We start from the raw sequence: 16,741 nt of genomic DNA, 5'->3' as shown, positions 1-16,741 counted from the left end.
GCTGATAAATATTCATGTAAGGTTTGAAGTTTGGTTGAAATCTGTCCAGCAGTTTGACCTTTGAAAGCCAGACAAGATTTTTCTATTTTCAGCTCTGGTGGCCATTTTGTGCAGCGAAGCGGATAGTACCGGCAACTTGGTACTGATCACTTCAGTCTGTAAAGTTTCGTCGAAATCCAGTCAGCAGTTTGACTTGTGAAAGCTGGACAAGCTTAATGCAGAGGGATGGATGGACAGACAGACAAACGCCCAAGGCAAAAACAGTATATCTCCTCTACCTACAGGGGACCCCATAATAAATGACTCACACTAACTTCAGTGAGCTGTATAACAAAATTCAAACTAACTACATTAACATTTTACTAGGAATGGAAGTCGATATTTACATTGCTTATGTGTTCTGCTGAGTGATCTGTACACTTGGCATTGTTCAAATCCCACGTGCAATTTGCACCTACTGTTTTCACACACTCTCCACACCTACAAGCAAAATTGTGATTGTAGTGTATTAAGGTTTAAAGAAAATAAAGATGTACTGAAAATTGCTCAAGTATTAAGTGCACAAGAACTCTGTGCCAGATTGGTAGTACATAGTCTTGTTGGACTGGTCACAATAATTTTCAAGACCTATGATTTGATAATGGATGACCCAGTTACAAACTGATCCTACATTTTATTGAGACATACATTCTAGAAACCATTTTACTGTTCCTTGTCACTGTGACCTTAACCTTTGACCTAATGATCTCAAAATTAATAGGGGTCATCTGCTGGTGATGACCAACCTCCCTATCATCTTTCATGATCCTTGGCCCAACCAATCTTGAGTTCTCATCCAGAAACCGTTTAACTGTTCCGGGTCACTGTGACCTTGATCTTTGACATACTGACCTCAAAATCAATAGGGGTCATCTGCTGGTCATGACCAACCTCCCTATCAACTTTAATGATCCTAGGCACAAGCATTCTTGAGTAATCATCCTGAATTGGAATGGTCTACATTCCGACCGACAGACAGACCGACCGACATCTGCAAAACAATATACCCCTCCTTCTTCAAAGGGGGGCATAATTATTGAAAATGTCTGTATTATATATATTACTGTGAAATAGACCTATTTGCCAGACAAGAGCTCACAGAACACGAAATGTCCGCCCCTTGATGCATTCAGTAATTGCACAAGGAACAGAAATTAATTATTTGGTAAATGTACACAAAAGAATCAACAGGGGTCATTTGCTGGTCATGATCAACCACCCTATTAAGTTTCGTGATCCTAAGCCCAAGCATTCTCAAGTTATCGTCCTGAAACGGTTTAACTGTTCTGGGTCACTTTGACCTTGCCCTTTGACTTACTGACCTCAAAATCAATAGGGGTCATCTGCTGGTCCTCCCTATCAAGTTTCCTGATCTCAGGCCCAAGCATTCTCAAGTTATCCTCCGGAAACAGTTTAACTGTTCCAAGTCACTTTTACCTTGACCTTTGACCTCAAAATCAATACAGTCATCTGCTGGTCATGACCAACCTCCCTATCAAATTTCATGATCCTAGGTCCAAGAGTTCTTGAGTTTTCATCTGGAAATCATTTAACTGTTCCGGGTCACTGTGATCTTGACCTATGACCTACTGACCTCAAAATCAATAGGGGTCATCTGATGGTCAAGACCAACCTCCCTATCAAGTTTCATGATCCTGGGCACAAATGTTCTTGAGTTATCATCTGGATACTGTTTACCTGTTCTGGGTCATTGTGACCTTGACCTTTGACGTACTGATCTCAAAATCAATAGGGGTCATCTGCTGCTCATGACCAACCTCCCTATCACTGGGTATCATGATCCTAGGCCCAAGCGTTCTTGAGTTATCATCCGGAAACTGTTTAACAGTTCCAGGTACCTGTGACCTTGACCTTTGACTGACTGACCTCAAAATTAATAGGGGTCATCTGCTGGTCACGACCAACATCCCTGTCACTGGGTATCATGATCCTAGGCTCAAGTGTTCTTGAGTTATCATCCAGAAACTAATTGGTCTACTTACTGACAGACCGACCGACAGACCTACCGACATCTGCAAAACAATATATCACTCCTTCTTCGAAGGGGGGCATAATAAAACTATACGATAAATTTGTTGAGATGTAATGGCTACAAACTTATGTACCTAAACTGCTGTTTACATGCACTAAATTTGCACACCATGCAAAGTTTGCACATATCCATGCAAAATTTGTAACACAAATGCAAATATGTTCATCATGTGAACAAAATATCACCCATGGAAAATTTGCTTAAGGTGTATTTTTTTGCATCTAGTAGGACCTGTGGAAACCATTTTCAGCCTCAAGGTCACTTATACCTTGACCTTTGACATACTGATCTCCTTAACCCCCAAACAAGTCATCTACTAACTACAGCTGCTTTTTTAGAAAAGCGCATGTCTCCCACAACTGTCTAATCATCTGAATAGTAAGTCAGTCTTAATATACTGTTTACTCACAGAAAATATATCTTTGATAGTGTTGGAGTAAGTGTTGGAGTAAGCAGCCTATTGAACAAGTGTTGGAGTAAGAGGCCTATTGGTAGTTCATGGGCCATAATTCTGAAGTGCCTAGACTGATTTGGCTAGTTATCAAACTTGGCCGAGGACTTATTGGCAAACACATTTTGTTCAATCTTGGTGAATATCAGATGAGAAATGTTCAACATGGAGTGCCGACAGTATTTGTGACAGATGTGCGGACATACAGACAGACAGGAGTAAATCAATATTTCTCATTTATCGGACAGAAAAATCTCTATTTTTAGAAACGCTGGAAAATCTTATCTCACATTGGTTATCCCACACTCCTTGATGGACTACTTCATGCTCTGAATATACATATTATTTATGTAAAATAATTAACAAGAGATCACAGAGTGATCTTGGCGCCCACCAATGTGCCATTTTTGAGTGTTCCAAATTTCTAGACTTACTGACTAGCTCAAGGTCAAACTTTATTTCCGTACACAACACTGTGCATGTGGTCCAAATTCGAAGCTGTAGCTTGAGAAATGTGGAAGTAGGTCACTAGGTCAATGTCAAGGTCAAAGTTTGTTTCGGTACACAATCCTATGCATGTGGTCTAAATTTGAAGCCTGTAGCTACAGAAATGTGAAAGTAGGTCACTAGGTCAATCTTAAGGTCAAAGTTCATTTCGGTACACAAAACTATGCAAGTGGTCTAAATTTGAAGGCTGTAGCTTGAGAAATGTAAAAGTAGGTCACTAGGTCAAAATCAAGGTCAAATTTTATTTACGAATACAAAACTATGCATGTGGTCCAAATTTGAAGCCTGTACCTTCAAAAATGTGAAAGTAGGTCACTAGGTCAATATAAATGTCAAAGTTTGTTTCGGTACACAAAACTATGCATGTGGTCCAAATTTGAAGGCTGTAGCTTGAAAAATGTAAAAGTAGGTCACTAGGTCAAAATCAAGGTCAAATTTTATTTTGGAATACAAAACTATGCATGTGGTCCAAATTTGAAGCCTGTACCTTAAAAATGTGAAAGTAGGTCACTAGGTCAATGTAAAGGTCAAAGTTCATTTCAGTACACAAAACTATGCAAGTGGTCCAAATTTGAAGGCTGTAGCTTGAGAAATGTAAAAGTAGGTCACTAGGTCAAAATCAAGGTCAAATTTTATTTCGGAATACAAAACTATGCATGTGGTCCAAATTTGAAGCCTGTACCTTCAAAAATGTGAAAGTAGGTCACCAGGTCAATGTGAAGGTCAAAGTTTTTTTCAGTACACAAAACTATGCATGTGGTCCAAATTTGAAGGCTGTAGCTACAGAAATGTGAAAATAGGTCACTAGGTCAAAATCAAGGTCAACTCATGTCAAGGTTCATCTTGCCACTCAAAAATATACATGTGGTCCAAATTTAAAGGCTGTAGCTACAGAAATGTGAAAGTAGGTCACTAGGTCAAAATCAAGGTCAACTCATGTCAAGGTTCATCTTGCCACTTAAAAATATACATGTGGTCCAAATTTGAATATTGTAGTTATTGACAAGAACATTTTAAAAGCTTTTCCCTATATAATTCTATATGAACCATGTGACCCCCGGGGCGGGGCCATTTTTGACCCTATGGGCATAATTTGAACAAACTTTGTAGAGAACCACTAGATGATGCTACATTACAAGTATCAAAGCCCTAGGCTTTGTGGTTTGGACAAGAAGATTTTCAAAGTTTTTCCCTATAAAAGTCTATGTAAACCATATGACCCCCAGGGCGGGGCCATATTTGACCCTAGGGGTATAATTTGAACAATCTTAGTTGAAGACCACTAGATGATGTCACATACAAAATATCAAAGCCCTAGACCCTGTGGTTTTGGACAAGAGGTTTTTCAAAGTTTTTCCCTATATAAGTCTATATAAACCATGTGACCCCCAGGGCGGGGCCATATTTGACCCCAGAGAAATAATTTGAATAATCTTGGTAGAGGACCACTAGATGATGTTTCAAACCAAATATCAAAGCCCTAGGCTCTGTGGTTTTGGACAAGAAGGTTTTCAAAGTTTTTCCCTATATAAATCTATGTAAAATATGGAAATAAACAAAGGGCCATAACTCACTCATAAATTGTTGAACCAGTCTGATTTTACTGGGGACACAACTAGGGTACCAATACATCATTCTGACAAAGTTTGGTCAAAATTCCCCCAGTAGTTTCTGAGGAGATGCGATAACGAGAAATTGTTAACGGACAGACGGACGGACGGAATGACGGATGGACGGACCACGGACGCAGAGTGATTTTAATAGCCCACCATCATCAGATGGTGGGCTAAAAATCAGGTACCTTAATCTTTTCTCTCCATTCCTTATAGTGTATTTCTCAATTCAAAATTCGTTACTTTATGATAAGGACGTACCGTTACACTACAAACGATAAAACTAAATCGGAACTTTGTTATTGTGCGTCACTGAAATGTCATGACGTCACTTCTGCTTACGGACGTCAATTTCCCGCGTTTTAAATAGTTTCATATTTTCATGCTTGTTTTTATTTTTTCTGTTGTGGTAAATGAGAAATAGAATCCATCATTGGTGTTCGGTGAAGATCGGAAATCCCAACCCTCGGGCGCACTGCTCAAGTCTTAAACTCGGCACAGCCTCGTTTAAGACTTGAGCAGTCCGCCCTCAGGTTGGGATTTTCTGATCTAAACCGAAGACCAATGACAGATTCTCTATGTCTCCCACCGCACAGTGGTGTGGAAGAAATATTTATAGGCAATTATCCTATTAAGTTCGACCATTGTGATACCAAGCATTCTCTATTAACTGATTGGAAACCAAAAGAGTGATATTACAAAATATCGTTAAAATGGTTCTACAAGCAAATCACTTTGCCTGTTTAATCTTTGACACCATACACTGAATATTTCATCAAGATCCAAACTTCAAAAAATCAACATGGTGTATGAAATTCAAAATTACTGCCAAGTGGTCATTAATTTTCTAAGACTTTTTAAAACTAGAATGTGTCTGTAGGACACAGGGTGTTCCCCGCTCCCCCACTGGTACATTTGTCACAAATAAGGGGCAATAATTAAAATGTTTACAGTCTTAATAGGGTAACAGAGCCTAAACTAACATTTTATGAAAAGGATTCAGTATTCTAGGCCATATACTTTTTGAGCTATGAGCATCACAAACAAAAAATCCACTATTTTTGCTATTTCAATGCCATAACTCTGTACTAAGCAATAAAATTCTCAAGAAGAATGTCAAGTGTGCAAAGTCACATCATAACAAGTGAATGAAGTATTGCCATGCAATACAAAGTCCCCTACTGGAAGGCACCTAATTTTCTCTACTGCAGTATAACATAATGAACTGATATCTGTCAATGATGTATAAACAATATTGTACTACATATACAATATGTTATAACAACACACTTGGATTAAAATGTGCATATATAAAAACCCACAGTTGTTTTCATATTGAATTTTTTTTGGCTGATTATAAAAATGTTATCATGTAAGTTATTTATAGTAACAACTAAGGGAAATTAATCTTTAAAAAAAAAAAAAAAAAAAAAAAAAAAAAATCTATATAATATAAGTCCACAAGAAACTCTTTACCAGGTAGAGATAGGTCAAAATACACCTAAAAATTGGATGTAACATGCATGCTGTACCACAGAAAAGTGGTCTCGATTTTTCTCTACCGCCAGTAATAAAAAAGTCACAATAAAATCTATTTATAGTAACAACAAAGGGACGTAATTCTAAAAACAAGGGTGCCTCATGGTGGTGAACATTTGGTCCAAGTTACATCAAAATCCCTCCATGCATGAAGAAGAAATGTTCCGTACAAAGTCATTCTTGAATTTGACCTTTGACCTCTAAATATGACCTTGACCTTAGACCTAGGGACCTGGTTCTTGCGCATGACGTGTTGTCTCATCCAGGGGAATATTTGTGCCAACTGATATCTAAATCCTGCTTTGCATGACAAAGTTATAGACCGGACAGGAAAAAAATCCTCTTGACCTTTGATCTCAAAGTGTGACCTTGACCTTTAAGCTAGGGTACTGGGTGTTGCGCATGACACGTCGTCTCATCATGGGAAACATTTATGCCAAGTAATATTGTAATCCCTTGATGGATGACAGAGTTCTGGATCGGACAGGGAAAAAACCTTATTGACCTTTGACCTCCAATTGTGACCTTGACCTTTGAGCTAAGGGTCTGGGCTTTGCGCAGGACATGTTGTCTCATCATGGGGAACATTGTGCCAAGTAATATTAAAATCCCTTCATGGATGGCAGAGTTATGGACGGGACAGGAAAAAAACTCTGTTGACCTTTGACCCCCAATTGTGACCTTGACCTTTGAGCTAGGGGTCTGGGATTTGCGCATGACACGTCGTCTCATCATGGGGAACACTTGTGCTAAGTGATATTAAAATCCCTTAATGAATGTCAGAGTTATGGACTGGACACGAAACAGACCCTGTTCATGCTATGATAACATTTGACTGCTAAGTGTGACCTTGACCTTTGAGCTAGGGGTCTGAAAGTTGTGCATGACACATCGTCTTATTATGAGGTACATTTGTGCCAAGTAATATTAAAATCCCTTCATAGATGGGAGAGTTATAGACCAGACAGGAAAAAAGCCTTGTTGACCTTTGACCTCCAATTGTGACCTTGACCTTTAAGCTAGGGGTCCAGGTTTTGCGCATGACACGTCGTCTCCTCATGGGGAACATTTGTGCCAAGTAATATTGAAATCTCTTCATGGATGGGAGAGTTATGGACCGGACAGGAAAAAAGCCCTGTTGACCTTTGACCTCCAATTGTGACCTTGACCTTTGAGCTAGGGGTCCGGGATTTGCGTATGACACATCATCTCATCATGGGGAACATTTGTGCCAAGTAATACTAAAATCCCTTCAAGGATGGGAGAGTTGTGGACCGGACAGGAAAAAAGCCCTGTTGACCTTTGACCTCCAATTGTGACCTTGACCTTTGAGCTAGGTGTCCGGGTTTTGCGCATGACACGTCGTCTCATCATGGGGAACATTTGTGCCAAGTAATATTAAAATCCCTTCATGGATGACAGTTATGGACCGGACACGAAATTGCGGACGGACGGACGGACGTTCCTACAGATGGACCTTTATTGGGTATTTCTTTTGTTAAAAAGTACCCAATATGCTACAAAAAGTACCCAATAAACACTACGGAATGAATAGAATTTACCATTACCTATTGTTCTCTATACCCAACAAATGTTCATTCGTGGGCTCGGACCGACGGACGGACGGACAGACGGACGGACGGACAGACGGAATGACGGAAAAGTGCATTCCTATAGTCCCCGAAACTGGTTTTCAACCAGTAGGGGACTAATAAAGACTCCAGCAAGGTCTCATGAATTTACATCAAATGTTTTTTGAGCTAGGCACATTATTAGGTGAAAATGTGCATTTTTGACTATTTCAAGGGCCATAACTTTAAAAATAGGGGGTGCAGCCTGACAAAAAATAAGAGGTGCGCAAGTTTATATCATGATAAAGACTCATGCAAGTTTTCATCCATTTATATCATATACTTTTTGAGCTAGATGCATCACAAGGTGAAAATGTGCATTTTGAACTATTTCAGGGGTAATAACTCTGGAAATAGGGGGCGGAGGCAGACAAAAAATAGGTGTGCAAGTTCATATCATGATAAAGGCTCATGCAAGGTTTCATCCATTTAGATGAAATAGTTTTTGAGTTAGACACGTCACAAGGTGAAAATGTGCTTTTTTAATTATTTCTGGGGCCATAACTCTAGAAACAGCGGGAACATCCACATGGAAAATAGGAGGTGCGCAAGTTCATATCATGATAAAGACTCACGCAATGTTTAATCAATTCTTATTAAATACTTTTTGAGCTAGGCACGTCACAAGGTGAAAATGTGCATTTTTGACTATTTCAGAGGCCATAACTCTGAAAATTAGGGGGCGGAGCCAGATGAAAAATAGGAGGTGTGCAAGTTCATATCATGATTAAGACTCATACAAGGTTTCATGAATCTACATCAAATACTTTTTGAGCTAGGCATGTCTCAAGGTGAAATTGTGCATTTTTGACTATTTCAGGGGCAATAACTCTGGAAATAGAGGGCAGAGCCAGACGAAAAATAGGAGGTGCGCAAGTTCATAACATGATTAAGACTCATGCACAGTTTCTTCAATATATATCAAATACTTTTTGAGCAAGGTGCGTCAATCTTCGAACGGAAGCATGGACAAGACCAAATCTATATGCCCCCACCACTCATCGTCGTGGGGGAGCACAAAAATTAACTCATACTTACTTCCTGTAGGTTTGGCAGTCATAAAATAAGAAATCTGCCTTTGCAAGAATTACATTCTGAGTTGAGAATGCAAACACAAGTTCTGATAAGGTATGACTGCTCACTGAAATAAAGAAATGTAAATATCTATATTTACAGTCCAATTGTGTGTTCTTGTTTTTTCAATGAAGGTATATACAGTTGAATTATTTGAACCCAAAGGTGAAGCATTCCAGAGGCCACAATACTTACTTGAAGGTTCTGGGTCAAATGGTTGTCATTTTATTGATCGGAATCTGTTTTCCATGTTCTGGTCCTTGTGACCTTGACCTCTGATCAAGTGATCCAAAAATCAATAGTGATCATCAGTTCTAAATGTCAAATCGTCCTATGAAGTTTTAACATTCTGAGACGAGTGGTTCTCAAGTTATTTATTAGAAATTGTTTTCCATGTTTAGGCCCCTGTGACCTTGACCTCTGATCTAGTAACCTGTAATCCCCATCACCCTACAAAGTTTGGAGGTTCTAGGTCAAATGGTTCTCCAGTTATTGATGGAAAATGAAGTGTGACAAACGGATGGCCCCTGAAGGTTGAATGTTCTGGGTCAAGTGGTTCTCAAGTTATTGAGTGGAAACAGTTTCAATGTCAAGGCTTCTGTGACCTTGACCTTTGATTGACTGACTCCAAAAACAATAGGGTTAATCTATTCTGTAAGCCCTATCATCCTATGAAGTTTGAAGGTTCCAGGTCAAATTGTTCCGAAGTTAATGATCAGAAAGTGTGATAGATGGATGGATGGACAAGGCAAAACAAAACGTCTCACCCACATTCTAGTATAATAAACATAGAACCTTGGCCAAATATTCAAATATGGCACTTTGCATATAAATTGGATTAAGCAGCACAGACCGAGGTACAGACTTACAGGCATTAATGGATCTCCGGAATGCCGTAAAAAATTTTATACCTATTACATGTATCTGATAATCAATTGAATGTTTATAGGTTATTAGCTTTGTATCGGGAAATATGCACGAGTTCTTCAGCGGAAATATTGCGTGACTTTAGGCGCACAATATTCTTCCGCTGAAGAACGAGTGCATATTTCCCGATGCAAAGATAATAACCTTTTTATTACATACTCATCTACACGTATAAATTTGTTCAATAGCCTGAATAGGATTAACTATACTGAACTAAATTATTCAAAATAGAAAAAAATAGTGCAACAACACACACTGAATTACGTCATGCACCCGATATGAAATTCAGGCGTCAGTGTATGGAAAAATATTGACGTTTCCGGTACCAGTGTTACTTAACGCGGAATAGAAACGAGTATGTAATAATTTTCTATATAGATGTGATAGTTCTGTACTCTATTACTACATATATTACTGATTTAACAGTCTGTAGTAAATGATGCATTATGTAAGCATATTACCTTTTGGTGCCTCACATGTGAAGGTATTACCATTATCAATTCTCCCTGCAGGTGTCTCATCTATTTTTTTTGAGCCATTTATAAAAAAACATTTATATGTACCATCAGATCTATTAGCTGGAATGTTTCTTACATGTACTGTTATCTGGAAAGAATGAATCTAGTTTTAAATTACATACAAGAGGGTCATGATGACCCTGGATCGCTCACATGAGTAATATGAGCCACATGTTTCAAATGGCAAACTGATGCTAAAGTATTAAGAAAGTAGGTCACATGTATAGTCACTGAAAGTCAGTTTTAAGATCGGTGTGAAAAACTGTACATGTCATCCAAATTTCAAGGCTGTATCTTAAAAAGCAAGAAAGTAGGTCAGTAGGTCATGGTCAAGTGACCCCTAATCACTTGGGGTTATCAGGTAATTATAACTAAACAGTCTAGAAAATAATTATGATCCAATAATCTTCAAAGTATTTTTTCCTATATAACTCATATCTCCCTCACTCCCCCGGGGCAAGACCTCTTTTCAGCCCAAAGCATAATTTGAACAATCTTGTTAGAGATCCGCTAGGCAATGCTTCATACCAAATATCAAAGGCCTAGGCCTTGAACTTTCAGACAAGAAGATTTTGTTTTTCTATATATGTCTATGTTAAACTTTGGACCCCCAGGGCAGGGCCTCTTTTCACCCAAGGGGAATAATTTGAAAATTTTGGTACAGGAACACTAGGCAAGGCAACATACCAAATATCAAAAGCCTATGCCTTGCAGTTTCAGGCAAAAAGATTTTTCAAGTTTTTTCCTATATACAAAGTCTATGTAAAACTTGAGACTCCCAGGGTAGGGCCTCTTTTCACCCAAGGGTCATAATTTGAACAATTTTGGTAGATGACCACAAAGCAATGAGACATACCAAATATCAAAAGCCTAGGCCTTGCAGTATCAGACAAGAAGATTTTTGAAGTTTTTTCCTATATAAGTCTATGTAAAACTTGGGACCCCCAGGGCGGGGCCTCATTTCACCCCAGGGGCATAATTTGAACAATCTTTATAGAGGACCATTAGATGATGTCACAGGCCAAATATGAAGGCTCTATGCCTTGCGGTTTTGGACAAGAAGATTTTTTAAGTTTTTCCTTTCGGTTGAGTTCTGTGTGGAATTCAAATCTTTGAATAATTTTGAAAGGGGGCCATCCAAGGATCATTCCTGTGAAGTTTCATCAAATTTAAACAGGTTGTTTAGGAGGAGATGTTGTTTAAAGGAAAGTGTGGATGGACACCAGACGCCAGTTTTTTTGGTGTTTTTTTTTGTTGGATTTAACGTCACACCGACACATGATAGGTCATATGGCGACTTTCCAGCTTTAATGGTGGAGGAAGACCCCAGGTGCCCCTCCGTGCATTATGGTTGGACTGATGGACGGACTCTAGACGGTAAGCAATCACAAGCGGAAAAGTCTTCCTATAAGACATTGTCTTTAACACTGCACTTTCATGAGTCTGTTATGCCACATGTTCGTATGACCTAACCAGTCTTCCTGGATTCTGCACCAGTACCAACCTGTTCTCTGCCAAGTAACTGCCAACTTCCCCTTATGAATCAGAGGTTGAGGACGAATAATTTTAGATACTGTCTTTTATCATATCATCAAGGAGAACGTACGCCTCGATCAGGGCTCGAACTCACAAACCCGCAATCCATGGATCTGCGCTCCCCCTACTGAGTTAAGCAGGCGGGCTTGAGATCCTTCCTTAACGATCTTCAGTTTTTATGTTCTTCCGCTATTAAAATTATCAAAAATTTCCTTTCCATAAAAAAATGAAGAAATTGATTTATAAATGACCTTGATTGCCTACATGACAGCACATTTTGCCAGATTAAACAAGATCTTGAAACAGAATTGTTACAAAAATCAATCATGAAATATTTAAATTATAAAACAATTAAGAATTGAGAAAATACAAGTACATTTATAGGGCAATATTCAGTGCATACATGCTTTTTTAAGTACATGTATACAGAATATTCTAACGAAACCATACCCGATATACCCGTGTTGTATCTAAGAGTGCACGAGTGCACTTTGACGTCACTTTTTGTTCATAGTACAGATGACAAAAATTAGTGATTTAAAAGAATACTAGATGGAAAAAGTTCTTATTTTTTTAAATTTTATCAAACATAATTTAATCTTGAATAAATAAAATTTTGGCAAAAACATTTCTAGCTGTCTTCCCATTAAACAAGTGCGAGATTTTTTCAATAAAACTAATATTTTGAGAATGTTGTTATTCTTCATTTTTTCCATCGTTTTGAAAATAAAAGTGACAAATACTGTATAGCACCTTAGATCTTTATATAATACACACAAAGATGTAAGTTTCATTGCTGTAAATTGAAAAACAAACTAATGATAGAAAATAAATTCATGCAGGCTAAGGCTGTTTTGGAAGCTCTTTTTAAGAATGTTCTATTTTCACATTTAGCTGCCCCTTAAAGAGGTCATGTGTCCCCTTTTGTACAGAATTAAAGAGGATCTTATAATGATGCAACTGACCATGTTTGGTAACAAGAGGGCCATGAAGGCCCTGTATCGCTCACCTGACCTATTGATCTAAAGATCATCAAGTTTCATTAAGATATGGTCATAAATGTGGCCTCTAAAGTGTTAACTAACTTTTCCTTTGATTTGACCTGGTGACCTAGTTTTTGACCTCATATGACACAGATTCCAACTTGACCTAAAGATCATCAAGATTTACATTCTGACTAAGTTTCATGAAGATACAGTAATAAATGTGGCCTCTAGAGTGTTAACAAGCTTTTCCTAAACATTCTGACCAAGTTTCATTAAGATAGGGTCATAAATGTGGCCTCTAGAGTGCTAACAAGCTTTTCCGTTGATTTGACCTGGCGCCTAGTTTTTGACCCTACATGACCCAGATTCAAACTGGACTTTGAGATCATCATGAGTAACATTCTGACCAAGTTTCATGAAGATACAGTTAAAAATGTGGCCTCTACAAAGTTAACAAGCTTTTCCTTTGATTTGACCTGGTGAACTAGCTTTCGACTCCAGATGACCCAATATCAAACTCATCCAAGATTTTATTAAGGGCAATATTCTGACTAAGTTTCATTAAGATTGGGCCAAAATTGTGACCTCTAGAGTGTTAACAAGTTTTTCCTTTGATTTGACCTGGTGACCTAGTTTTTTAACCCCAGATGACCCAATATCAGACTTGTCCAAGATTTTATTGAGGGTAACATTCTGACCAAGTTTCATTAAGATTGGGCCAAATATGTGACCTCTAGAGTGTTAACAAGCTTTTCCTTTGACCTGATGACGTAGTTTTTGACCCCAGATGACCCAATATCAAACTCATCCAAGATTTTATTGAGGGTAACATTCTGACCAAGTTTCATTAAGATTGGGCCAAAATTGTGACCTCTAGAGTGTTAACAAGCTCTTCCTTTGATTTGACCTGGTGACCTAGTTTTTGACCCCAGATGACCCAATATCAAACTCGTCCAAAATTTTTATGAGGGTAACATTCTGACCAAGTTTCATTAAGATTAGGCCAAAATTGTGACCTCTAGAGTGTTAACAGTCAAATTGTTGACGACGGACGACGGACACAGGGCGATCACAAAAGCTCACCTTGAGCACTTCGTGCTCAGGTGAGCTAAAAACACATCCAGTGGTTCATGACAAGAAGCTGTTCCAAAGGTATTGTCCTTAAATGGGGATGGTGTCCCCATTTGAACAGAAGCCCTCACAATAATGCTATAGAACAAGCTTGAGGAAGATCCATCAAGTCATTTATGAGCAGAAGTTGTTTAAAGGTGTCAAGCTGAAGTATTTGAATAAACTTGATAGAGGATCATGCAAGGATGCCACTGACCAAGTTTGGTGCAATTCTGTAGTTTTGGAGGAGATGTTGTCTGGAGAAAAGTGTGTATAGACATATGTAGAAGGGATGGTAAGCATTCACATTAACTCACCCAGAGCACTTCATGCCCAGGTGAGCTAAAATAATACCCATCTTTGGTCCTGTGTTTTGACAAACTGGTATAATTTGAGCAAACTTGGTAAAGGTTCCATTTCTATGAAATTATTTCAAAGATTTTTTTTTCTAAATTTCATACACTCGGAGACAAACACTCTGACTATATTCAATGTTTATCAAGTAGATCATTAACTAAATTTTCAATAATTTGGCCTGGTGATCTAGTTTTTTACCCAAGTGTCCCATTTACAAATTTATAGTTGTGTTTGAACAGACATTCTTGTCAAGTCTTATGAAGATCAGGCAGAAAATGTGGTTCATGGAGTGTTAGCATGGTCTAAGTATGATATGGCCTAATGATCTATTTTTGACCTCAGATAATCAGTTTCAACTCTGACCTTGTTCTAATAGAATAAAGCATTTTGATAAGGTTTAATGATAAAATATAAAATGTGGCCTCTAGAGGCCCAACAAGATGTTTCTGTGATTTACACTTGTGGCTTATCTTTTGACATCAGTCATCCCACTTTTGGATTTAACCTATATTTCATACATTCTGCCAAAGATCTATTATGATGAAAAAGAAGTGTAGCCTCTAGAGTGTTACAATATTTTCACCCTGTGACCTAGTTTATGATCTCAAATAACTCAATTTGGAATCTTGCCAAGATTTAGTAGTGGCAGACTTTCTGTCATATATTTATGATGATCAATTAGAAAATGTGGCTTCTAGAGTGTAAACAAGGTTTTACTATGACATATCCCAGTGACCCAGTTTATGACCTTTAAGACCTATATTTCCTGCTGACAAACATTTTGACAAAGAATGATAATGATAAGGTAGAAAACTGGACTGTAGAATGTTAATAAAGGTTTTCTATGATTTGACCAATGACGGGTTTTCAACTTTACCCAGATTTCATAGACAAATATTCTGATAATTTTTAATGAAGATCAAGCAGAAAAAGTGACATCTAGAATTCTCAAAAGGTTCTTCCATTAATTGATCTAGTGACCTCATTTTTGACCCTAGATGTCAAGTTTTGAACTTGTCTGAGATTTTATGAAGGACAACATTCTGACTATATGCATTTTATGAAGATTGCGCCAATAATGCGACTTCTAGGGTGGTCCAGTAAAATTGTTGGTAACATATGACAGACAATGACAGACACAAGGCAATCACAATAGCTCACCTTTAACACTTTATGCTCAAATGAGCTACAAAATGAAGTTTAAACATCAGTCTGTTATAACACAATATTGATTTTTATCCTTTGTATCTTTTTGGAAAAATTGCCCATAACTATGTTTTGATAACTGTTGATAGTGGGAACTTCAATGAGGCTGGGATGTCATTCCAGGAAAATGTAAATTGATGACTGAAAAACGACAAACAGCATGTGGTCACAATAACCACTATGAGCAAGGTTAGATTGCTTGAGCTAAAACCCTAGTGAATGGCAGAGTAAAATTGAAAACAGCTAAATACGAGATTGTTTTTTTAGTTTCCACTATAATCTACAGGGAAAAGCAATTACGCTTTACTGGCGGCCAAATCTTTTAAAGTTGTAATTATTTTAAAAATCCTGGTAGAGGGTCACCCAAAAATCAGGGAAGACATAACTTGATATTGCTACTGTAAACCTTTTTTGTTTCACTGTTCACTGGAGTTCCTTTTGGGTCGAGTTCAAGCTGGATACATTCTTCTAATGATGACAGCCAATGGTCAGTTTTATCTGAACAGCTGCTGTTCCTGGTTGCCCTGAATAAGATTCAAGTTTATAATATTATAACAAGTAGAGGAAGTACTGATAATACAAAGTCTGCTTCTTCTCAAGGGTGTATCAACCTAAAGAAGAAAACATTTACATTCAATTCCTTTCAAAGTTGTAAATGAAGTGTGCCTAGGTGGCTTTAGATCATTCACTTGAGTTTCAAAGACTGCTTGAACAATTTTGAAATAGGATCACAAATGGATACTAGAAAATGCTTTTGTAGACTAGAAATGTGTCACAGACATGGCCTGCAACATAGGAAAGGTTGCAGGCATAAGTTATTTATAGTAACAACTAAGGGAAGTTGATCTTAAAACATGAGGGCCATCATGGCCCTATATCGCTCACCTGTTATCATTGCACTTGAGGACAAGAAGGTCCTCAGAAAAAATATCTAAATCCAAAGGACAGGAACAACAAAGAGAACAAATCTAACCAAAAAGAAAAAAAAAATTCTTACAAGGTATAGATATGTCAAAAAACACCTAAAAATTTGAGGTACCATCCATGTTGTACCATAGAAAAGTGGTCTCGGTTTTTCCCTATGGCCAATAATAAAAAAGTTGCTAAAAATAAGCTATTTATAGTAACGTAAAAGGGAAGTAATTAAAAAAAAGAAATATTGTAAGTGGACAAAAGAAGGATCTGCCAAATAAA

At 37.8% G+C, this 16,741-nt stretch overlaps 1 long non-coding RNA gene across 1 annotated transcript; it reads right to left on the bottom strand.

The window, feature by feature from the left end:
• Window positions 1-382: 382 nt before the first annotated feature.
• Window positions 383-16,065, bottom strand: LOC128552446 (uncharacterized). The gene is made up of 4 exons (XR_008369080.1): window positions 15,954-16,065; window positions 10,296-10,440; window positions 8,872-8,974; window positions 383-480 (listed from the first exon to the last, which is right to left on the bottom strand). It is a non-coding gene; the product is annotated as an uncharacterized LOC128552446 (long non-coding RNA).
• Window positions 16,066-16,741: the final 676 nt, after the last annotated feature.

Source organism: Mercenaria mercenaria, unplaced genomic scaffold (assembly GCF_021730395.1).
Source record: "Mercenaria mercenaria strain notata unplaced genomic scaffold, MADL_Memer_1 contig_2809, whole genome shotgun sequence".
In the NCBI taxonomy this organism is placed as follows: Eukaryota; Metazoa; Mollusca; class Bivalvia; order Venerida; family Veneridae; genus Mercenaria; species Mercenaria mercenaria.
The sequence above is the reverse complement of the archived record's forward strand: the minus strand, read 5'-3'. Positions and strand labels throughout refer to the sequence as shown.